At 46.4% G+C, this 20,972-nt stretch overlaps 1 long non-coding RNA gene and 1 pseudogene across 6 annotated transcripts in view; both read right to left on the bottom strand.

Annotated features, from left to right (window-relative positions):
* The window catches only part of LOC129483471 (uncharacterized), a 122,822-nt gene that overhangs the window by 37,027 nt on the left and 64,823 nt on the right, over positions 1–20,972 (bottom strand). For 2 of the 6 annotated variants that reach the window (XR_008658063.2, XR_008658060.2), the window contains exon 3: positions 20,262–20,367. The exons of the other annotated variants lie outside the window; for them this stretch is intronic. This is a non-coding gene — a long non-coding RNA (uncharacterized lncRNA). The remainder of the gene's footprint in view (positions 1–20,261; positions 20,368–20,972) is intronic. 6 annotated transcript variants of the gene reach the window in all.
* On the bottom strand, positions 14,498–14,597 carry LOC129461435 (uncharacterized; annotated as a pseudogene).

The raw sequence follows: 20,972 nt of genomic DNA on the forward strand, positions 1-20,972 counted from the left end.
AAAATGGGCAAAAGACATGAACAGACATTCCACTGCAAAGGATATACAGGTAACAAGCACATGAAAAAATATTCAACAGAACTGTCCATTAGGGAAATGCAAATTGAGACCACAATGAGATATCACTACACACTTCTTAGTATAGATAACAAAAAACAGTGACAGCACAAAATACTGGAGAGCACGGGGAGAAACCACCTCTCTCATATATTGCCTGTGGGAGTGTAAAATGGTACAGCCACTCTGGAAAACAGTTTGGCAATTTCTTCAGAAACTAAACATACACTTGCTACGTGATCCAGCAATTGTACTCTGGGCATTTGTTCCTGAAAAAGTATGATTTATGTTCACATGAAAACTTGTATATAATCGTTCATAGCAGCTTTACTTGAAATAGTCCTTAACCGGAAACAACCAAAATATCCCTCAATAGGAAAATGATTAAACAATCTGTGATACATCCATACTATGGAACACTACTTCACAAAGACAGAACAAAGTATCGATACACACAACAACCTGAATGGCTCTCAAGGGCGTTATGGTGAGTATAAACATACTCAACATATGTTGTTGTGTATGAACATGTTGTTGAACATGTTATTCACTCATTTATACCTCCATCATTCCAAAAGAAGGCCTTCTACCTTGATGATTTTTTAAAAGTATGATACATGTTTATCCTTAAAAAGGTAAATATAAGGGACTACCCCATGTCTTCATTCTACTATCCTGAACAGTGGTAAGTCTTGTGGCATAAACACACAACAGTGAGTGAGTTACAACAGTGACCAGGCCTTGGCGCACCACTGTGCTTCCCAGCTGTAGCACTTCTCTGCTTTCCAAGGTGTCTCTGACAAAAAACATTGAATGTTAACCTCAGGGTGGAGAAAATATGTTACATATAAAACATACTACAATTAAACAATTTCAGTGAACTTTAAAATAACTTGAAAAATTCAAACAGAGTATATTAAGTAAATACCTACCTATTTGAGAATCCCTCGCTCTTCCCAACTCCCCTGGCCTTTCTGCTATGATGTATGGTGCAAGGCATTTTTAAAGCATTGTCATGAATGTTGGGGTGTTTCAACCAATTAATTACCCTCTACAAGTCATAATGTAAATTGCCATTAGGGAAACAGCACTGAAAAGTTATTGGTTATATTATTAATTTCCCTTTTAACCTCTGTTCTTCTGCTAAATCATGTCTTTATGGTGCCTATTTTAGGGCAGACTTGTACCCATCCATGTACAAAAAGGCCACAGCAGACAGTGCAACCTTAATTAACATTTTAAGATTTACATCTATCACATAGTGTGTTAGGCTTTTTAAGGTGCCTTCACCTATATCTCTTTGGAACCACATAATAGCCCTGTGAGGCAGGCAGAATAGAAACAGTCTTAATAAATGAAATAGTATTATACCTAACATTTCACGTTTAGATAGTGGATGAGTCAGAAGCTGAAGCAGAGATTTCTGCCTCCCATTATACCATACTTATGTGTTCTAGAAAGCATACTGGTGGGGACATAAACACATTATTTATTACAGTCTTATAAAAAAAAAAAAAAGGAGTGGCTGATTGCCATGACAGCTGTTTCATTTTGTTCTTCCTGCTTCACATAGTACTTCAACTTTATACCTGTTGTCCTTAAATGTAAATTTTTTTAAAAATCAGTAGAATTTTTTAAAAGACCTACTGTAATCACTGGTGGAAGAATTCTAGAATAAAGGAATTTTCTGGCCCCAAAGTCAATGGCATCCTTAATTTTAAAAGAATTACAATAATCTTTTACAGCCAAAACACATCCTTGCTTTTAGAAAAAAAATCTGGTGAAATACAACAAAACAACTACAAGGGAATCGTGAAGTCTTCGTTACCATTGCTTAAAAGACAGTAGATTTACTAAGTCAGACAAAGAGTATAAGCTCATATACTGCTTAAAGCTTTAAACTGCCTTCTTGGTGAGAAACATGACTATTAAAGCTTGTGCCTGACTGACTGTAGGGGGAAAATGAAGCTGCAAAGTAAATGTGTCAAAAACAAAGTAAAAAGCAATCGGAAAAGTATGGAAAACAGTGACCTGTAGAGCCTGCTAAATACAAGGGGACTAGGATGCAGGCAGGTATCATTCTGAATCGATCTCTTCCCAATGCTGCCTTGGGAGGTCTGTTGAGATCAGTGGTTCTCGAACGTGGCTGCACAATGGATTCATGTGGGCTGTTCGACCAAGTATTGATGCCTGCATCCCTTGCCCCAGAGATTTGATTTATTTAGTCTAGGGTGAGTCTGGAAGAGGGTTTCTAAAAGGCCCTCCCTCCCCCAGGTAATTCTAATGTGCAGCAAGGTGTGAGCCCCCTTAGCCCTAGGCACTATAGGTTGGGAGGCATTCTCCACACACCCCCTCCACCCTGTGCCTGGCCCTGTAATTATTGCAAACCTGGGGATGAAAGAGTGTTGAGAATGTGGGAGCCAGAGGGCCTGCCTTCCCAGGAGGGGTGGGTGCCCACCTTTACAGGTGAAACCTGTTGTGAAGCATCTCAGGAAGCCCTGCGCACTCACAGCTCCCCAGATCCAGGGGGCTCCTGTACCTCTGTGTTAGAAAGTGATCCTGAAGCAAAGTAGAAAACCGGCAGTGTCCTCTGTGTCTCCCAAGGAGCCAGTAGCAAGGCAGAAATGTGCTAAAGATGGGATCCTAATAATTTCTTTTAAATTTTTAGAAGCCCCTTTTATTTTTCAAGAAAAAAAAAGTTGGCAAGAGTTAACAATTCATCACTACCCAATCTGGATTTAGGAATCAGCCTTGCAGTTCATTGGTCAAGAATTACATTTTCCCACATTGATCTCATAACTAACATCATGGCTTAGAAATTTTTGAGTTAGGATTAAGGGAAGAAACTGTCCCTTTTTTTTTTCTTTTTTTTTTGAGATGGAGTCTCACTGTGTCGCCCAGGCTGGAGTGCAGTGGCGCGATCTCAGCTCACTGCAAGCTCCGCCTCCTGGGTTCATGCCATTCTCCTGCCTCAGCCTCCGGAGTAGCTGGGACTACAGGCGCCTACCACACCTGGCTAATTTTTTTGTATTTTCAGTAGAGACAGGCTTTCAGCATGTTAGCCAGGATGATCTCGATCTCCTGACCTCGTGATCTGCCCATCTCGGCCTCCCAAAGTGCTGGGATTGCAGGCGAGAGCCACCGCGCCCGGACGAAACTGTCCCTTTCTTCCACTACCACTACGAGTGAATTCTGATACTTTGGGTCAAAGAAGCAAAAAACTGCATACCTCACAGATTACATGAGGTCCTGTTGGCTGAACAGAGCAGGAAAGAAGACAAAGACACGTGGAGGACAGCAGTAACCCATTGCGGCTGTCCGCAAGAAGCTGTTGGAAAAAGCTGTCTCTGGAGAGGAATAAACTTCAAACTTTTTGGGCCTAGCCCAAGGGGAGAGGAAAATGGAGGCCAGAAACTGACCAAAACAAGAGCTCTTACAGAATTATCTATGATCAGCATCATCTGACTTCGTCATCTAGCAGGGAGAAAAAAGGCTTGGATTAGGACCTTCACATAAAAAGGCTAAAATCACCAAGGCTTTCATCTTTCTCATGATTTCTTCCCTCCCCTCTTCTCTGGCAGTTATTAAGAAACACGCCTGTTAATCCCAGCACTTTGGGAGGCTGAAGCAGGAGGATTGCTTGAGATGAGGAGTTTGAGACCAGTCCGGGCCACATACAGAGACCCCATCTCTACAAAAAAAAAGTATTAGCTGAGCATAGTGGTGTACACCTGTAGTCCTAGCTACTCAGGAAGCTGAAGTGGGAGAATCACCTCAGCCCAGGAGTTTGAGGCTGTAGTGAGCTATGATGGCACCACTGCACTCCAGGCTGGGCAATAGAGCAAGACCCTGTCTCTGAAGGAAAAAAGAAAAAAAAGAAACAGATAATTAGAGAAACAGCAGCAGCCCATGATCCTGGCTGTTCCCATTCCAGCTGGTGAGTTGGGAGATGCCCACATGTTCCAATCGGCCTTAGACCCACCATCCCTCTCCAACTTGCTTTGCATCTGGAAGGTGACATGTGTACCTCACCACCTTTGATTCTTCCTCTCCCCATTACGTATTGCTGTAGTAGTTCTTCCCCAATGCATTATTCATTGAGCATTAATCCCCTTAAAATTAGTCTTTGCAGGGAAACTTTGCTTTTTAAAAATCAGTATGCATTTAATAAAGGCAGTTGGTCCCAGGTTTGCTGATGGGCAAGTGGCTTTATAAACGCAAAACCAAGGCTTCCCTGTCTCTCTCCGCTTGCACTGTCGGCCTTCTTCTCTGCCACTTGGTGAAATCCATTTTCTGCCTGCCTTGGCTAATAGACTCTCTTCAAAAAATGGAAGTTAATCCTTGAGCAACACAATGTTAAACCGCCCAAGGAAGAATTAAATATTTCAGAAGAGAAGGTGGTAAAAAATGGCAACTGCTATTTTAGAATCTTTGAAAATTTAAGTAGAAGAGCAAAAAATAGAAAGTGGCTTGTACTTGGTACAACGGATCTAAGTTCACTTTTATAATGTGCAGGATTCTTAATAATGTGCAGGAAGATAATGAAAGCAGCAGCATGCTTGCACACAAAGCATTGGTCCTGCCAGCCCCCAGTACAAAGGGGGGACCTGGCTGCTCCAGTTAGAGAGACCATGTGCTCGAGTTTCCGAGGGCCCAGAGACTGAATCCCTGTTGAAAATGTGATTTGAAGAATGAAAATTGACCTATTTTCCTTTTCCTCACAGTAACGTAATGAAAAGCAAAACTTTTCCTCTTGGGAGGAGCATGCTCTGGAGTCTGATGCCTTGGGTTGGGGTCCTGGCTGCCACAGTTACCAGCCCTGTGGCTTTGAACCCTGTCTCAGCTTTGGCCCCTCTGTCTCAGCTGACTTGCGTGAAAAGCAGAAACATGATAGAAGAGCCTGCCTGGTCGGGTGGGCATGAGGGTTAATTGGGAGGCCGTGTGTCTTGGTGAGTGGCGAACAATCAATACATGCTAGATTATGATGACACAATAGTGACACAGACTTAACCTGGATACATCTTTTATTGCAGAAGTACAAAGAGAAAGCACTCTTTCTTCTGTGGACTGAGGAAAACCGGTAATTGTAAAAATGCTGCAATCATTTTTCTATCCTGTGCTTTTACAATCCAATTTATTGCTCTGCTCCTCACAGCTGCTTTCCAGAGCCCACAGACCATGGTTAAAACATATTACCTGGAATCAGAATAGCAGGTTTGAGAATTATGTATTTATGGCTTGCCTTAAAGAGGCACAAGTGATGTGCCTTCAACTGTTTTAATTTGCTATGCCTTGTCTCCCTTTGCCTCAGGGTGCCCAGAAGAGACAGGAGCTCCCTGGCGTGACACTCCCTGGTGGGGCTCTGCACACATGCATGCATGTGGCTGGCCAGTGAGCTGCTGGCTGGCCAGAGGCAGAAGGTTCTGAGCACTCACTTGCCCCTGTGGTGTGGCTGTTCCACCCTGGAGGCCCATGCCACCAAGTAGGGGCCTGTGTAGAAGGTTCTGGAGGCATCTCCATCTTCTATACCATGTAGGTGTAGGTTCAGAGGCTGATCTGGCCTGAAGACACCTGAATTCATTCATGGTGAAGGGGCAGCTCCCAGTGCTTTTCAAGCCTTGTGGTTTTGCAGATTAGTCTTGGTTCTCCACGAGAAGGGTTAACTACAATGAGGCAGAAATCTTGGGTAAAGAACGTGGCCACTTGAGAGGGCCTGCCGGAGCTTCACCCCTCACTTTACCACTTTTTAGCTGTGTGGCCCTGAGCGAGTCCTGTAGCCTCTCCAGGCCCCAGTTTCTTCACCTATGACATGGAGATGATAAAGTCTATACCCCTGAGGGATGGGGGTTAGAATTAAATGAGAATGTCTCCAAAGCTCTGGGTGGAGGAAGACTCTAGATGTAGGCTAAAAGTAGAGGATCTAGACCTGGTTCTTCCCAAGCACACATGGCAACACCGCTTCAGGCCCTCAGACACCGACAGACACTCTTCAAAATCCTAACGGGGGGGCTTCCCTGCCTCCACCTGCCGTGCCTCACTTCCTCAAAGATTTGCCTGACTCCTACTGCCTCATTCCAATCTCATCTCAAATGCCACCCTCCAAGAGGCCTCTCCAGTTCCCTGCTGGCCAGCAATCAGCAATCTCTCTTTCCTTCCTCAGCCTTCCATGGCACATTATAAAGCCACCATGCTGTGCTTTAGGGACATATGTTGTCACTGCCAGTGTCCTTAAGGCCCTAGACACAGGGCTTGTGCTTTATATATCCATCTGGCCTTTCCACTTCACCCTGTCTGTGGCTTGCTCTTAGAAGGTGCACAACAGACTTTGGTTGAACTGTAAATTTGCTCAACCTAATGAAATACCCCAGCTTTCAGAGACACCCCAGGCAGGGTCTGGCAGTTTTATATATGAGGTGCCTAACTCAATCAGACAGAAACGAATGCACCAGATCCAGACCCTCCTGAGACAAGCGACTGCTGCCGAGGCTCCCGGGAACAGTGCTGCGGCTGGGCACCAGCTGAGTGCCTAAACACAGATTCCTTAGGGTCCCTGAAAGGTGCACAGGGACCTGAGGCAGGAATGGGACTTTTCGGTAAAAAGCTGTGCCTTAACAAAAGCCCTGGATACAGATGTTTGTGAAACACTCAGAGGAAGGTACTAAATAACTAGTTCCACATTGGGACCATGTTAAACTAAGGTGTTTTAATTAAGGAGCGGTTCAAATCTGGGTCACCTGAACTTCCAAACCCCCATAGGACTGAGGCTTTCAATGAGTATATCTGGCTAGGGTGCAAACAGCTCAAGCAGGCTCTAGCGCTGGAGAGCAGAGTTAGCAGTTTGGGTTCTGGAGCTGGGCAGGCCTAATGCCACTAGACCCAACTGACTACCCCGAGTCAGATGTATGGATCCATGCATGTCCCAGTCTTTTTCTCTGTGAAATGGGGAAGTGACTGTACCCCCATCTCACAGAGGCATCTGACATGGCAATGAGCTACGGCACATAGAGGGCTTGGTATAGCCTCCAGCACACAGTAACTGCTCACTGGTGCTTGCTCTTATTAGGACACGACAGCATGCTTCCCCCTGGGCTCTCTAAAGTGAAGGGGTGATTCCACTTGGAGTAAATTAAGTCTCCACAATCTAGCATGAGCCAGAGATTACAGGTGAACTTGTTTTGCTTGGTGGGTTTGAGAGGGTATGAAGAATACGATCAGGAAAGAGAGAAGAAAATGATGGCTGAACCCAGGTATTTCTAGATCACGTGGGCTAACAAATGCTTCAATCTGCTTTTTAAAAAAGAAGTTTAAGAACAGGCAGTGGAAGGGGGTGGGGGTGAGCTGGGGCTGGAGGGAGGCAGTTAGGTTTATCCACCTCATAGACCTTAGTGTGCAATATAAACTACCTCATGACAATAAGTACACCTCTAGCTCTCAACTTGTCACCCCAAGATTAGAACTAAATAATAATAAGAATAATAGGTACTCAGTGAAAGGCAGGTCCCAGTTTCTGACCCTTGGGAGTTGTGAAACCAGATGCTTGCTGGTTGTCCTCCCATCGCCTTTTACTTAGGGAGGGCCCAGAGTGAGGAGGGTCTGAGAAATCCCTATCCTCAAACGCGCTGTAATCTTCAAATCCAGTAAAACCGTAACAGGCCTCTTCAGTTAATGAGCGCAATGGACGCTAGGGACCTGCCTTTTAAAAAATTTACTGGCAACAGACAGAAGGACGGGGACACCAGCCTTGCACTTAGCAGTGTTAAGGAGGCATTTACGGGAGTTCATGAAATGTCTGCCTCCGTCTATGAACTCAAATCACTCCAAGAAGTTGAAGGAAACCACTTCTAGTGTGTGAGGGGCAGGGACAGAGGGGTGGTGGTAAAAAACCATGTAGTGTGAACTAGAGCACTATTTCAAGAGGAAGGAAATCAGCAAAGAACAAGGCCAAGCTATTTATGATGCCACTGCTCTTTTCAGGTAATTTACAATGTGCATGAAAGGTTTTGCCTCCAGCAGCACCTGCTTTTAAGTGGCACCCAGTGTGTACCAGCAGAGAACATCTCCTGGAGAAGCAGGGCTTTATTTATTCAGAAGGGCAGCAGAGGGCGATGCGGCAGGATAGAAGCAAGCTCGTTGCTACGCGGTGTGTTTTTTTCATGTAGATGTTTACCATCTGGTTCTTATACCTGCAACCATCTAGGCTGTTTGTTTTATCCTAATCATTAGAAAAAGTCTCCTAGGACCTCACTACTCACAGTGGCTCCAGAGACCCACAGCTCTTCACTGGAGAGCTGGTTAGAAATGCAGATCTTGGGCTCCCCAGACCTGCTGAATTGGCACAGACACTGAACAAGATCCCCACGAGTGCACAGGAAAGCTTGAGGGGCCCTGCTCCAGGGCAAACCTTGCTAACATGCAGATTCTGAAGAATGGATTCCTACCAGGCCACTTGTTTAAGGAAATTATTCTCATGCACCAGTTGGGGCAGACTTTCAGAGAAAATAAACTAAGGGGAGGGAGAGTTTGCAAATTCTCATTCCTGTTGATTTCAAAAAAGCAAATCATAGGACAGAAAGGCTCATCAGTTCCTGGGAGCTCACTGTGTACTCTTCATCATTATAACTTGGTCTTCATGGGTATCTCAAGTATATTTCTCCTATTCTCTTCAATTATGAGTTTTCTTTTTCTTTTTTTTTTTCTGCTGGAAGGAGGACTGACCAGTGACATATCCTGTGACTCAAACCCACCCCTTTCCCATCTCAGCTGCTCTCCAGTCACCCCCCACTCCCCTCCCCCCACCTCCCATCACAGGCACCACAGCTGTGCTCCTAGCCTCCAACCATCACCTGCTGGGCTGCCCAGGACTCACCGCTTTCTGCTTCCACCATCTCCATTAACCTGCCGCTGTGTCTGGGCCACATCATCCCTGTCTCCCTCACCCTGCAGCTTGGTTGTGGTGTCTTCTGCTTGCCCCTCCCCAATCCGCTCTCCTCCCTTTGTCACCGGGCCCTGAGCTCCAGGAGGCTGACACACGGTAGGGAGGGACTTCATCAATGGCCCTCTTAACTGCTGGCAAGAGGGGAGCGGGGTCAGGACACTGGGACCCTAGGCTCATTCTGCAGGGCCCCTCTCTACACAGACCTCTCTCAGGTTCTGGTTATAGCTCCCTCCTCTGGTCCCTGCAGGCTGGCTGCCATGCTTACACCCCTGTACATGATCCCTTTATTAAACTCTCCTCAAATTACCCAGGTGGGTGTGCCATCTGTCTCCTCCTGGGCCCCTGACCACGGACACACAACTCTGCTACCCTACACACCTCACACTCTTGAAGGCCCCAATGGGCTTCTAAAAGATACATCCAATGGCCATTTCTTTCCCCTTCATCCTCTTCCTGTTGGATCTGATGGACAGTTCCCCTTGCATGCCCCCCAACACATCACGTCAGAATGACTGAAATAACTCAAGTCGCTCCCCTGACCACCTTCCAGGGCCATCACCCCTTACCCCCTCCTTCACCCTGACACCAATTTCTGCCTGCCATCAGCTCACCCCCCACTCCTTGTCAGACAGCCTCAGAATTGTGCAGCTGGGGTCAAGTCCTTAGACCCCCTGGTCCAACCCAATGCAGGCACTGAAACCTGATGAGCAGCCTGCAGCTCACCTGGCTGGTTTACAATGTGGGGCACATCTGTCTCTCCATGCCCTCCCCGTCCACACCCCATCTCTTGATTCTCTCACGATATTCTCTTATCAGCCTCCTTGATGGCTTCTCCACTGCAGTCTCTCATTCTAGTCATGCTACCTACTGTGGCCAATAAATCGTCTTAAAAACACTATTTGAACATATCATCCACCAGCTCAAAACTGCTTGGCTTCCCAGTTTGCACAAGCCCCTGGCCCTGGCATGCAGTGGAGATGTCCCTTTCCAGCCGTAGGGCAGCCTGCAGCCTCCTCACACCTGTAGGAATGAATCTTCCTCTGCAGCTCCAGTGAGTCACTGGAGCCCACCCAAGCCTCTCTGATCTGTCCCAATCTTAGGCATCCTTCTGGAGTCCAGATCTGGCTTGGAAAACCCTAGGGGGCTCTCCCTGAGGCTTCCTACAGTCCTGTATTTTCTGTCCCATTTATCATTAAACAATTAATCATGCCCTACTTTTGGCTGCCTTGAACAGCTACAAAAGACACCCATTTAACCAGCCCTTGTCTGACCCCCCCAGCCGGACTGAAGGTCTCTGGAGACACAATTCCTTATTTCCTGTATCTCTTTATCTCTCAGCATCTAGCAGAATGAGATACAAACAGAAAGCATACAGAGTATGACCTCTGTTTTACAACAGGGACATAAATGAATAAAAGATGGCAAAGCCCCTCCTGGAGTCTCTCAATGCCCTGTGCACCAGAGAAGGTGCAGTGAGAGGCAACCCCACCTCTGTTGGCCTCCAAACCACCCAAAATGAGGTTTCCAATTTCTGGTTTCAGTTTTCTATATAAATCTGGCCTCATGACAGCTGATTAAATACATTGCAAATTCTACTTAAATGTAGATTATGATTTATAGATGTTTTTCTCCAAAGATGCTGAAGTGTTTCTATATCCTGACCCTCCTGGGAGACCTTCACGTGAGACCAGCGACATCACTTCTGTGCTCAGGTGCAAGCCACCCTGTGAACATCTTACCTGGAAGGTTGTAGTCACTTCCCAACTGGCTGCCTCTCCTTAACCTCCCCCAGTCTAATCCGCTCTCCCCATTGCAGCACAAGGGATTTTTTAAAAAGAAAAGTTGATCATGACATTCTCTACCACTCCAACCTTTCATCCCTCCCATGAGGATGGTTCACCCTTCCCCAGCTCTCCCTCAGTCCCCCTCTACCTGGCAGCCTCAGTAACCTGTCCTTCAGGTTTCTGCCTAAATGTCACTTATCTGTCCACATGCCCACCTGCCTGTAGTACATTAACGAAGGGGCAGAGGTTTTGATCTAATCCCTCTGCCTCTGGTGCAGAGCATCATTCCTATGCAGAGTGGGTCCTCAAGGCGCCGGCTTCACTTTCCTCATGACAAAAACTAGCGATGGAATTCAGAGCCAGGTGAGTCATTCAAAGGGGCCTATTCTCTGACACACCAGGAAGTGTCATTCTTGACTCAAATTAGTCTGAGCTATAATACCCAGAAACACGTGCTCTGTCCCTGCTGTGGAGTCCTCAGCTGGCGAGGAGGTGATGAAGCCAGGTGAGGAGTCCTAGCACCTACAGGGACAGCAGACACCTCTACACAGGCTCTTCATGGCCTCTCCAGGGAACCACTGGGTAGCTGTGGAGAAGTTACTCAGATGATGGGCCTTCGTTTCCCTTTTTCTCTTTACTTTTATTGTGGTAAGTATTTTATATATATATATACACACACACACATACATACACACACACACATATATACACACATATACATATTACATAAGAATTACTACTGTAACAATTTCTGCATGTACAGTTCGTGGCACTGAGTGCATTCACATTGTTGTGTAGCCACCACCATCCAACTCCGTAACATTTTCATCTTCCCAAACTGTACCCCGTAAACAATAGCTTCCCACTCCCCTCCCCACAGCTGTTAGTAACCACTGTTCTACTTTCTGCCTCTGGATTTGACTACTCTAGGTGCCTCATATGAGTGGAATTATATATTTGTTCTTTAGCGACTGGCCTATTTCATTTAACATAAGGTCTTCAAGGTTCATCTATGTAGCATGTGTCAGAATTTCCTTCCTCGTGAATAATATTCCATTGTACAAATAGGCCGCATTTTGTTGATCCATTCATCTGTCTGTGGTCACTTGGGCTGCTTCCCACTTTTGGTTTTCCCTCTTGTACAATGGATTAAATCTTAATCTGCTTTAAAGACAAAAGCAAACACCCCTTCCCCCAGCCAACTGTAGCAGGGGCTGCCCAGCCCATGTCCTCTTGGCACCTGCTGGGTCCACCAAGGGCTTTGTGCACACTTGGACTCTTGGCCTGAGGCTGCCTTGGCCTCAGGGGGGCAGGCTGGAAGTGCCTATACATTAAAAGTCCAGGAGTAGCCTAGACCCAGTGACCACGGGAACTGGTGCGTGAATGCCCCACCCAGCTCCCTCACCCCTCAGGGGCTGCAGTGACCTACGCTCCAGTGAATTCTGCTGTCCTGGCCTCCTTCCTTCCCTGTCTCACTTCCCCTCTCCCCTAACCAGTGCTGCCTAGGCTTACCTCCCAGACACGCAACTTATACTGCTGGGGGAATCCAAACTAAGACGCTAATCAACCATCCAAATATCTTATCCCTCTCTTCATACCCTCCTCTCCACCCAAGGTACTGAGAGCAGCACCAAGCTCATGAACGCACTGAGGCGGAGATGGATGGGACACACGATATGGACTCTCTGGTTTGAGAATCTCGTTGTTCACCCGAAGTGGCAACAATTCCCTGCCCCACCCAACAGCAAGCTGCAGGGCAGCCATCTCAGCAGGGGGATCTTGACCCAAATCAGTCGGGAAGTTCTCCGGCACATGAGCGAGGAGGACCCTTTCTCAGGGCTCCCATCTCATGATGGCAGCTGTGGGTTCCTGCTGAGACAAACCAAGTTGCCCTTCTGGCTCATGGCTGGCTTCACTTCCCAAATGTACCAAGTGGTGTCTCCATGTGCTGGGTGAAGCCACAACCATTCCAAGGCTGTCACCTCTGGCAGAGACCTGACGGGCGGTCAGATCCAAAGGGAATCCCACTCCTGCAGGGACGCTCACCCTACCCTCCTTCTGAGGACTCTGTTGTCCCCTTTGTGCCAGTGCAAGGGCACATCACTGTCTTACCTGTGTTTAGGCAGCCAAGGGGAGAAGCAAACCAAGGGGAGGTATTGGTCCAGGCCAAACACCGAGTTGGCCAGGCCCAGCTGGTACCTGTGACCACAGGGACAAGATCTGCTCATAGGATGAGTGCAGAGGCCTGAGTTTAACTCTGTGCCATCAGAGCCCAGCCTTCTCCCGCCTGCCTTGCTTTCTTCCTTCTGCAAGGCCCATTCTGTCACACTAACCCTTTCCTGAAAACTGCAGAAGATGCAATGACGTAGCCACAACTCTAGTAATAACAGCAAGAGAGAGACAGTGGGACTTTTAAAAGAGCAGGTGTCCTTAACATCCATCTGCATCCACTAGTTTTTTTTTTTTTTTTTTTTTGAGACGGAGTCTCGCTCTGTCGCCCAGGCTGGAGTGCAGTGGCGTGATCTCGGCTCACTGCAAGCTCCACCTCCCGGGTTCATGCCATTCTCCTGCCTCAGCCTCTCTGAGTAGCTGGGACTACAGGCACCCGCCACCACGCCCGGCTAATTTTTTGTATTTTTAGTAGAAGTAGATATCATGTAGCTAAAAGGTCACGGATCATGTTATCCCCCATCTTGATTCTGGTGTTTGGAGGATGACTGCTTTTCACTGGTTCAGCTGAGAATCTTAGCTGGGACCTGCCGTGGTTATAGGGCTTGTGGACAGTTCTAAGAAACAACCATTGATTACAAAATGGAGCTTACTAAATTCCACAGAGCCAACCTGTGCCTCTACTTCTCCATCAGCTCACGATTTGTTCCAACCTGCCCACCAAGGCCAAGGCCTGATGTATTACGCTGGAGTCTATAGCAAAACAAAAACAAAAAACTGATGATGGGGAGGGACCTGCCTTCTGGGAGCCTCCAGTCTATTAACAGGCAGACTAGCAAGAACCCAACAACCACAGCACTAACAATGTGTCAGCTGCTGTCCAAATGCCTCACATCTACTAACTTCCTTAATACTATCAGCAGCCCTTGAGGAAGGTACTATTACTCTCACATCACAGAATGAGGAAACAACTCACCTCACTGGCTTCAATCACTCAAAGACACTTGGCTATCCAGTGCAAGCCAGGCTCTTACATTCTTAACCCCTATGCTATACAAACTGCCCAGAAGCCCAACCTGGGGGGCGATCTGTGCATTTCACATGGTCACTGAACTCTGAGTCCATTCTCTCCCTTTCTGAGTCTCAGGACAGAGCTATCTGTCACAGGGAAGCCACAAGGAAAAGCGAACGTCTGCTCACCTTTTTGAACATGCCATGGTCTGCTGATCCCTGTTCAGAGCAGTTTTGCATGAATAATGGCTAAAGTCAAGGTTTTGATGGAGAGAAACAAACCCTGGACATCTTACGAAATGTTAATCTGGGTGTCAGAGGGCTCTGAGTTTTGACAGAGGTTTTCCCTGCCACAGAGGGCAAGCCCCTGCCGTCTTGCTTCCATGAGTCACTGAAATAGCCTTAGCCCCATCTCCTTTTATAAGTTATACATGTTAAAGTGCAAGGTTGCAATAGAACATAGCACATGTGTAGAGAAATATCCATTCACATATGCATGCACACACATGCCTTCTATTTGGATTTTTTTTTATTTTTATTTTTTAATATGGAATGCTTCACGAATTTGTGTTTCATCCTTGTGACGGGGCCATGCTAGTCTTTTCTGTATCATTTATTTGGATTGTTTTAACACAAAGAACCTGCACATTCTTCATCTTATGGAAGAAAAGACATGGACATTCCAGCCAGGCACTGTGCTGGGTACTTGGACGGACACAGATGGCTAGTCAGGGCTGACTCGGACTTGAGGTTCTCAGAGTCTAATAATGAGAAAGACAGACCACTGGAGAATTCACATTGACTTTAAGACACTATGAGAGGAGTGCTCATTACATTTAAAAAAGGAGCTGCTGCTGGCCCTGCCAGGAGTGGAATGAGGGTAACTGGGAGTCAGGGAAGGCTTCCCAGAAGAGAAGACTGCTACTTGGGTCTTGAACACTAAGTAGAAATAATTTCCAGTTTGAAAACAAAAACATATGCCGGAAAAACAGGCTGATGGGGAAGGGGCATTTCACAGCCAGAATGGATGAGACAGGGGCTCAGAGCATGAGCTTTGGAGCCAGGAGGCCTAGGTTTGGACCCTCACCCCTACTTGCTTGGCCTGGGACCTTGAGCAATTACTTCACCTGTCTCCTTACCTGCAGCAAAATGACTGCAGACTATCTCATTTAATTCTCCTTACAAAGAGCTTGGCCCACCCAGGACCTGTTCAATAAACTGCTTACTGCAATGGTTCACAGACAGAGTAGACATTTTGCTTGTTTTCTGTCATGACTATATCGGTTTGCCCCTAATCCAACGTCTCAGAGTTCTGCAGGGCCCTTGGTTCCCAGACTAAGCCCTGAGATGCGAGTGAAGAATAACTCTTTTGTTTTATGCATCAACTGTCCATGTCCCCTGAGAATAATATATGAGAATAAATAGTTGCTGATGTGCTATCACAAGAGGCAGGAAAAAAACCAGAAGGCTCTGGAAGAGCACAGGAAAAGTATATCTTCCATTAGCTTTAGGAGCCTGTTATTTAGGTGGTGATATCCTTTGAAGGAGGTGCAGTGGGGTGGGGAGGGGTGGGGAGGTTGGCTTGGGGAAAAGGAAGTTTCCACTAAACCACGGTTCATTGTAGTGAACAACAGAAAACTGATAAGAGAAGCCTTGGTTTCATGAAACAATTCACAAATAAATTGCCAATCAACACAGCTCCAACTCCATGGGAAACTCCTCTTCAAAACAGTGAAGGAAAAGAACAAGGGAAATTTATAATCTTTTTGGCCTGGGTGTATATCAGCCTATGTTTTTGACAAGCAGTAATGGAAAATAGGTTTCCTGCATGCTTCTATAATATTTTCCTTGCTGTTGGTTTTGCTTCTCTAACTTGCTTTCTGCTCCTCCCTACTCTTGGAACGTTCAATCTATTTTGTGATCCTGACGTGTCTAGTGACCCAGACTTACATGAGGCTTGCTCAGAATTTTAACTACCGTTTTCTTCCTGACTTTTCAGGGCTTTTAAGTTGCCCTGGATTTCCTGGCCCCTCATCCTTGGCATGAAAGAACATGAGGCCTCTTTACCTAGAAGGCGGCACAATGAATCAGCAGCAGTGCTGATGATGGAAGGCCCAGGGACCAGATGGCTTTTAAGACAGGCTTTCACAAAAGGAACCTGAGGAGAATGACAGGAAAGGTACAGGAGAGTAACCAAGGTTTCAAAGGCACAGAATTTGAGGCTCCTGGAAGGTATCTTATAGAATAGTGCTTCTCAAAATTCAATGTGCACATGAATCACCTGCAGATTCTGATTCAGCAAGTCTAGGGTGTAGCCTCAAATTCTGTGGTTCTAACAAGCCCCATTGATTACATTTTGAGTGGCAAGATTCTAGATGACCTAATTCAATCATCTCATTTTCCAGATGAAGACACTGAGGTCCAGAGGGGGAAAATGACTTGAGGAAGGAAGGTCAGAGTAAGAAGTGAGTTGAGTCTAAAAGCTGGGTCTGTAATTGCTGGTCACAGTGCCCTTTCAAAAGAATTATTTAAATAGCCACACAGATGACAGAGGTGAGGGACTCACCCTCCCCTCACAGTCTGCCTTAGGTAGGATGTCACTTGGAGAGATTGCTCAGTTTTGAACCCTAGTGGGTGATCTGAAGAACCTAAATCCTAAAGCAGGTAATGTAAAGTTCAGGGTGACTGATCTGTCTATGCTGAACTTATTTATTCAACTGGGCCTCTTGAAAGAATCAAAGAGGACTCTTAGGGCCAAAGGATGCAAGCTGTCTCCCATTACCTGTGGTCACACAACAACAAGGCTACAGATTCTGCAGGAATATGAACCTCCTGCTTTAATAAGAAGACATTCGGGCTGGGAGTGGTGGCTCATGCCTGTAATCTCAGCACTTTGGGAGACTGAGGTGGGTGGATCACTTGAGGTCAGGAGTTTGACACTAGCCTGGCCAACATGGTAAATCCCTGTCTCTATGAAAAATACAAAAATTAGACAGGCATGGTGGTGAGTGCCTGTAATCCCAGCCACTCGAGAGGCTGAGGCAGGAGAATTGCTTGAACCTGGGAGGCAGAGGTTGCAGTGAGCTGAGATCAAGCCACTGCACTCCAGCCTGGGTGACAGAATGGGATCCCATCTCAAAAAAAAAAAAAAAAAAAAAAGACATTTGTATAACACTGGTAATGCCACCATGTCTTACTGATTTGGGTAACAGATAGTAAGAGGCTTAGCTTGTGGAGTAGTCTGTCACTCCAAGTGGAGATGGGTCGGCAGGCAAAGTGATAGTAGCTCCCAACTGAGCTCACCCTCCAGCCCCATCCTGCTGTTGTCCAGGCCCAGGCATCTGAATTTGTATTCAACTTCCCAGCTGATTTTAATGTCCACCTAGTTTTAGGAGCCAACAGATTAGATGACCCCTCAAAAAACTGCCATTAGGCCTGGGATGGTACAGTCCTGGAGATGATGCTGCTCTCTCGGTGAGGGGGGTAAGGAAGCATCATGGTGAAGCCAGTGGCCCCTTCCCAGAGTTAATGATGCGCCCACAAGGGCAGCTAGGGACCCCTGTCCTCTGTCTCTGAGAAGGACCAACGCCACTCAAGGAAGGCCCAACAACGAGCTACCATGGTTATGAGAAAGGCAATCTGCATAGTTCAGATTTTATTAGAAATGAAGAAAGGGAGCAAAACTGAGGTTGTGATCTCAGTGTGAGGGAGGCATTTTTGGAAAAAGCGTAGAAGAGCTTTTGAGAATTGAATGAGAAACACTTGATGTGGGACAGATTTTCTCTGAAAATGTGAGCAACCTGGTGGGTGAATTCTGTGCCCTGTGAAAAATACTGGTAAGGACAGTGTACAGAGGAGGGGGCCCCAGGCTCTCCAGCTGCCTGCAAGGAGGGGAAGTTTCCACCAAACAAGCCTCTGGAGGTTATGGGGCTGTGCTGGGGGAACTGCTGGCCCTAATTCTTACCCTTACCTCTGTCTTCTGTCACGTGCCTTTGCACTTCCTCCTGCTAAAGAGGGGAGAGGACCCTACTTCTGTGCTCCATCGTTAGGTTGGCCACGGAACTTGCTTTGGCCAACAGAATTCGGCAGATGGATGGTGTACCAGTCTGGGGCCTAGGTCTTAAGGGACCTCAAGTGCTTTCACTTGCCTTCATGCTCTTCTGCCGCTGTTACGAGCAGAGCTTGTCTTGCTACCCTGCCGTCCATGGGGGATGAGAGCCATGAGAAGCAGAACCACTCAGCTGACCCACAGACTTTTGGGGAGGGACAGGGCCCAGCCTGAAGCACAGGGGCCCAGCCGAGCCAACCCTGGGCCAGCTGAGCCCCAGCTGCCCTGCAGCCCTGGGATAACACTTGAGTGCTGTGGAAGCCACTGAGTTCCAGGGGGTTCCTAACACAGCCGTGGCTGATGGCACAGGTGCCGAGAAGAAGTGGCAACTAGCACGCACCTCACTCAGCAGCCAATTTGGCGCTCTGCTCAGGGCAGCTCCTTACTCCAGAAGACAGGAAACAGCTGATAATCCAGAGGACAAGAAAACTTTAGTAAGGAGTTCGTGATCCTTCTCTGACTTTCAGCCCTTTGCTCACATTCTTACACAAAATGAAAAGAGAAACTGGACTTTTAATCATGGTGGCTGGCTGGAAAAAGTGAAACTTTTGCTAATAATAAACACAGAATCGTTAATGCTTTACCACGTCACATGCCCTTCACCCAGGTCTCCTCGTGCTTCCTGAACACTTACTCATTCACCATCAGGAGGCCTGAGGCTTCTGCTCACTCAGCAGCAGAGACAGGCAGCTCACGCTTGGCCTGAGGGACCTTTTCGTGGGCTCCGGAGTGAATGGTTTTCTCAGAGGGAAGGAGGACCAGGAATTATCCATGGTCTTGTTGAAGAAGTAAGGCACTGACTATAAATAATTTCCTATCCAGCCAACTGCTTGCCACATCAGAGCGTGGTATGGGTCTTAATCTTCTGCTTCTTTCTGACTGTGTTATCTTAGGGAAATTTTCAAATTTTCTGAGCCTCAGCTTTCTCAACATAAATCCTTAAGAGTTGCTGTTGGCATTACAGATAATAAATATGTAAGAAAAAGCTGACCCTGTGCTTACACATATAGGTACTCAAGGGGAGCTATTTTGTTCATCAGAGCACAGAGGAAGCAGGGTTGCCATGTGCAACCGTGTAGGTTGTTAACTGCACAAAGACTCCTGGCCAAGGAGGCAAATGGGGCTGAAATCCATCCTGAGCCCCACAGGCCTAGTCTTGCCTTCTGTGTGGCCCGCTACTGTCCAGAAAGAAGGGTTCCTGTTTCTAGTTTGCACAAAGGGTACATAGCAGCCCTAAGAGAAAGTCCAGGGTATTGAAGGTTAAAGATAAGTTTGTGCTGAAACTTCTCTGAAAGAAAGTGAAAAATGATCACTTTATTTAGTGACTTGCAAATAATTACACAGCTTAACAAAAAGTTGCCAGTTAATTTTCCATTTGTCCTAAAGATTCCAACTCAGTAGGTCTGAGGAGAGGCCTCAGAATCTGCGCTTGTAGTCAGCATTCTCAGTGTTGTTTATATAGATCTAGGTTCGAGAACCACTGTGATGTTTCGGGTTCCCTTGACCCAGGCCTGGGCTCTCAGGACGTAAGAGCAAGTCAATCAAATGAACAAACAGGAAATCATCTGCAGCAGTTCAAGTGTAAGTTCCAGGGTTAAAAATCCAGAAATACCCCCTGTGTCTTGTTAAAAAGAACTTTAGTCGACCAGGGCCTCCCAGTGGCTGGGCTGAGGAAAGGCCGTAGCATTAAAGGGCTGCATGGCAAAAGGGGTGCATGGCAGCTTGGGAGGTGGCCGGGGCCCTGACAAGGAGCCTCTGATGCACACTAATGATAGGAAAGAGCCTGGCCACCGAAGGCAATTACAGAGGATGAAGCATCACACAAGCCAGCAAGGCAGGGGAGTGCAGGGGGATCTTATTATCCCTCTGTCTTGCTTAATAGGAGTTAATAGTTGGAAGGGAATAAAAGAATGGTGTGTGAAGTTTAGTGCCAATACAGTCTAATATGCATGCTATGTTTTTATTTCAAAGAGGATAAAGGCCCAAATTTTATACTGAAAACAAATGTTAAAAATTAATTATAAAGAAGACACCAGAGGGCCTCAAGCCTGTTCCCTGGGTGACTGATTAAATGCCTGCCTCATTTAGACTGGTATAAACCCAATCTCTTGGAGGAAGGCCAAAACTATTTGCCAATGTCCACAGAGACTCTCCAAGAAAATGATCCTGGTGCCAGGAAAGAGAAAAACATACTCACCACCGCTGCCCGGAGCCAGCCACCGCCACAGGGTGGAATCCAGTCATGGGCAGGAATGCAGAATGCTGCTGCAAGGTCAACGTGGGTCAAGAGCATCCCTCATCACCTGAAATTGATTATCAATGAACCAAACAAATAAGGCCATTCAGGCCTGGGAGAAAAGCGGTCCAAAGAGTTCCTTCTCTCTGCAGGCTCTGAGTCAGGGAGGTGGGGGGCTTTTTTTTTTTTAATCCCTGGATTTTGTTTGGTTTGAGACTATCTTCCAATTCTCAGAATGTGCAAGCTCTAATTGAAAATTTTAGAACAGGAATTAAGCCAATGACTCTATTATCTTTTGAATTTTAAAATTACAGTTTAATGGCAAGATAACATTTCCTTGTTAAAATAAAACTAAAAGATTTCAAAAAATGCTGACATCCCCCTTCAATACTCCTCACTCCCAAACCCTAGTTCTTTCTTTTCGTCCCAAAGGTAACTGCTGTTAGCAGTCTGGTGTGGGTCCTTTCAGACCTATAGAAAACATGCAAACACATAGAACTGTTTTGTAGAGTATTTTTTCGCTGATGATATCATACTGGGCATATTTTTTGCAACTCACATTTTTCATTAAACGACAGGTCTCAGAAGTCGATTCATGTTGGTACATATGCTAATTGCAGCACAGTATTCCAAAGTATGTACACAATTACTCCACATTCAACAGAAAAAAGT

This window comes from Symphalangus syndactylus, chromosome 1 (assembly GCF_028878055.3).
Source record: "Symphalangus syndactylus isolate Jambi chromosome 1, NHGRI_mSymSyn1-v2.1_pri, whole genome shotgun sequence".
In the NCBI taxonomy this organism is placed as follows: domain Eukaryota; kingdom Metazoa; phylum Chordata; class Mammalia; order Primates; family Hylobatidae; genus Symphalangus; species Symphalangus syndactylus.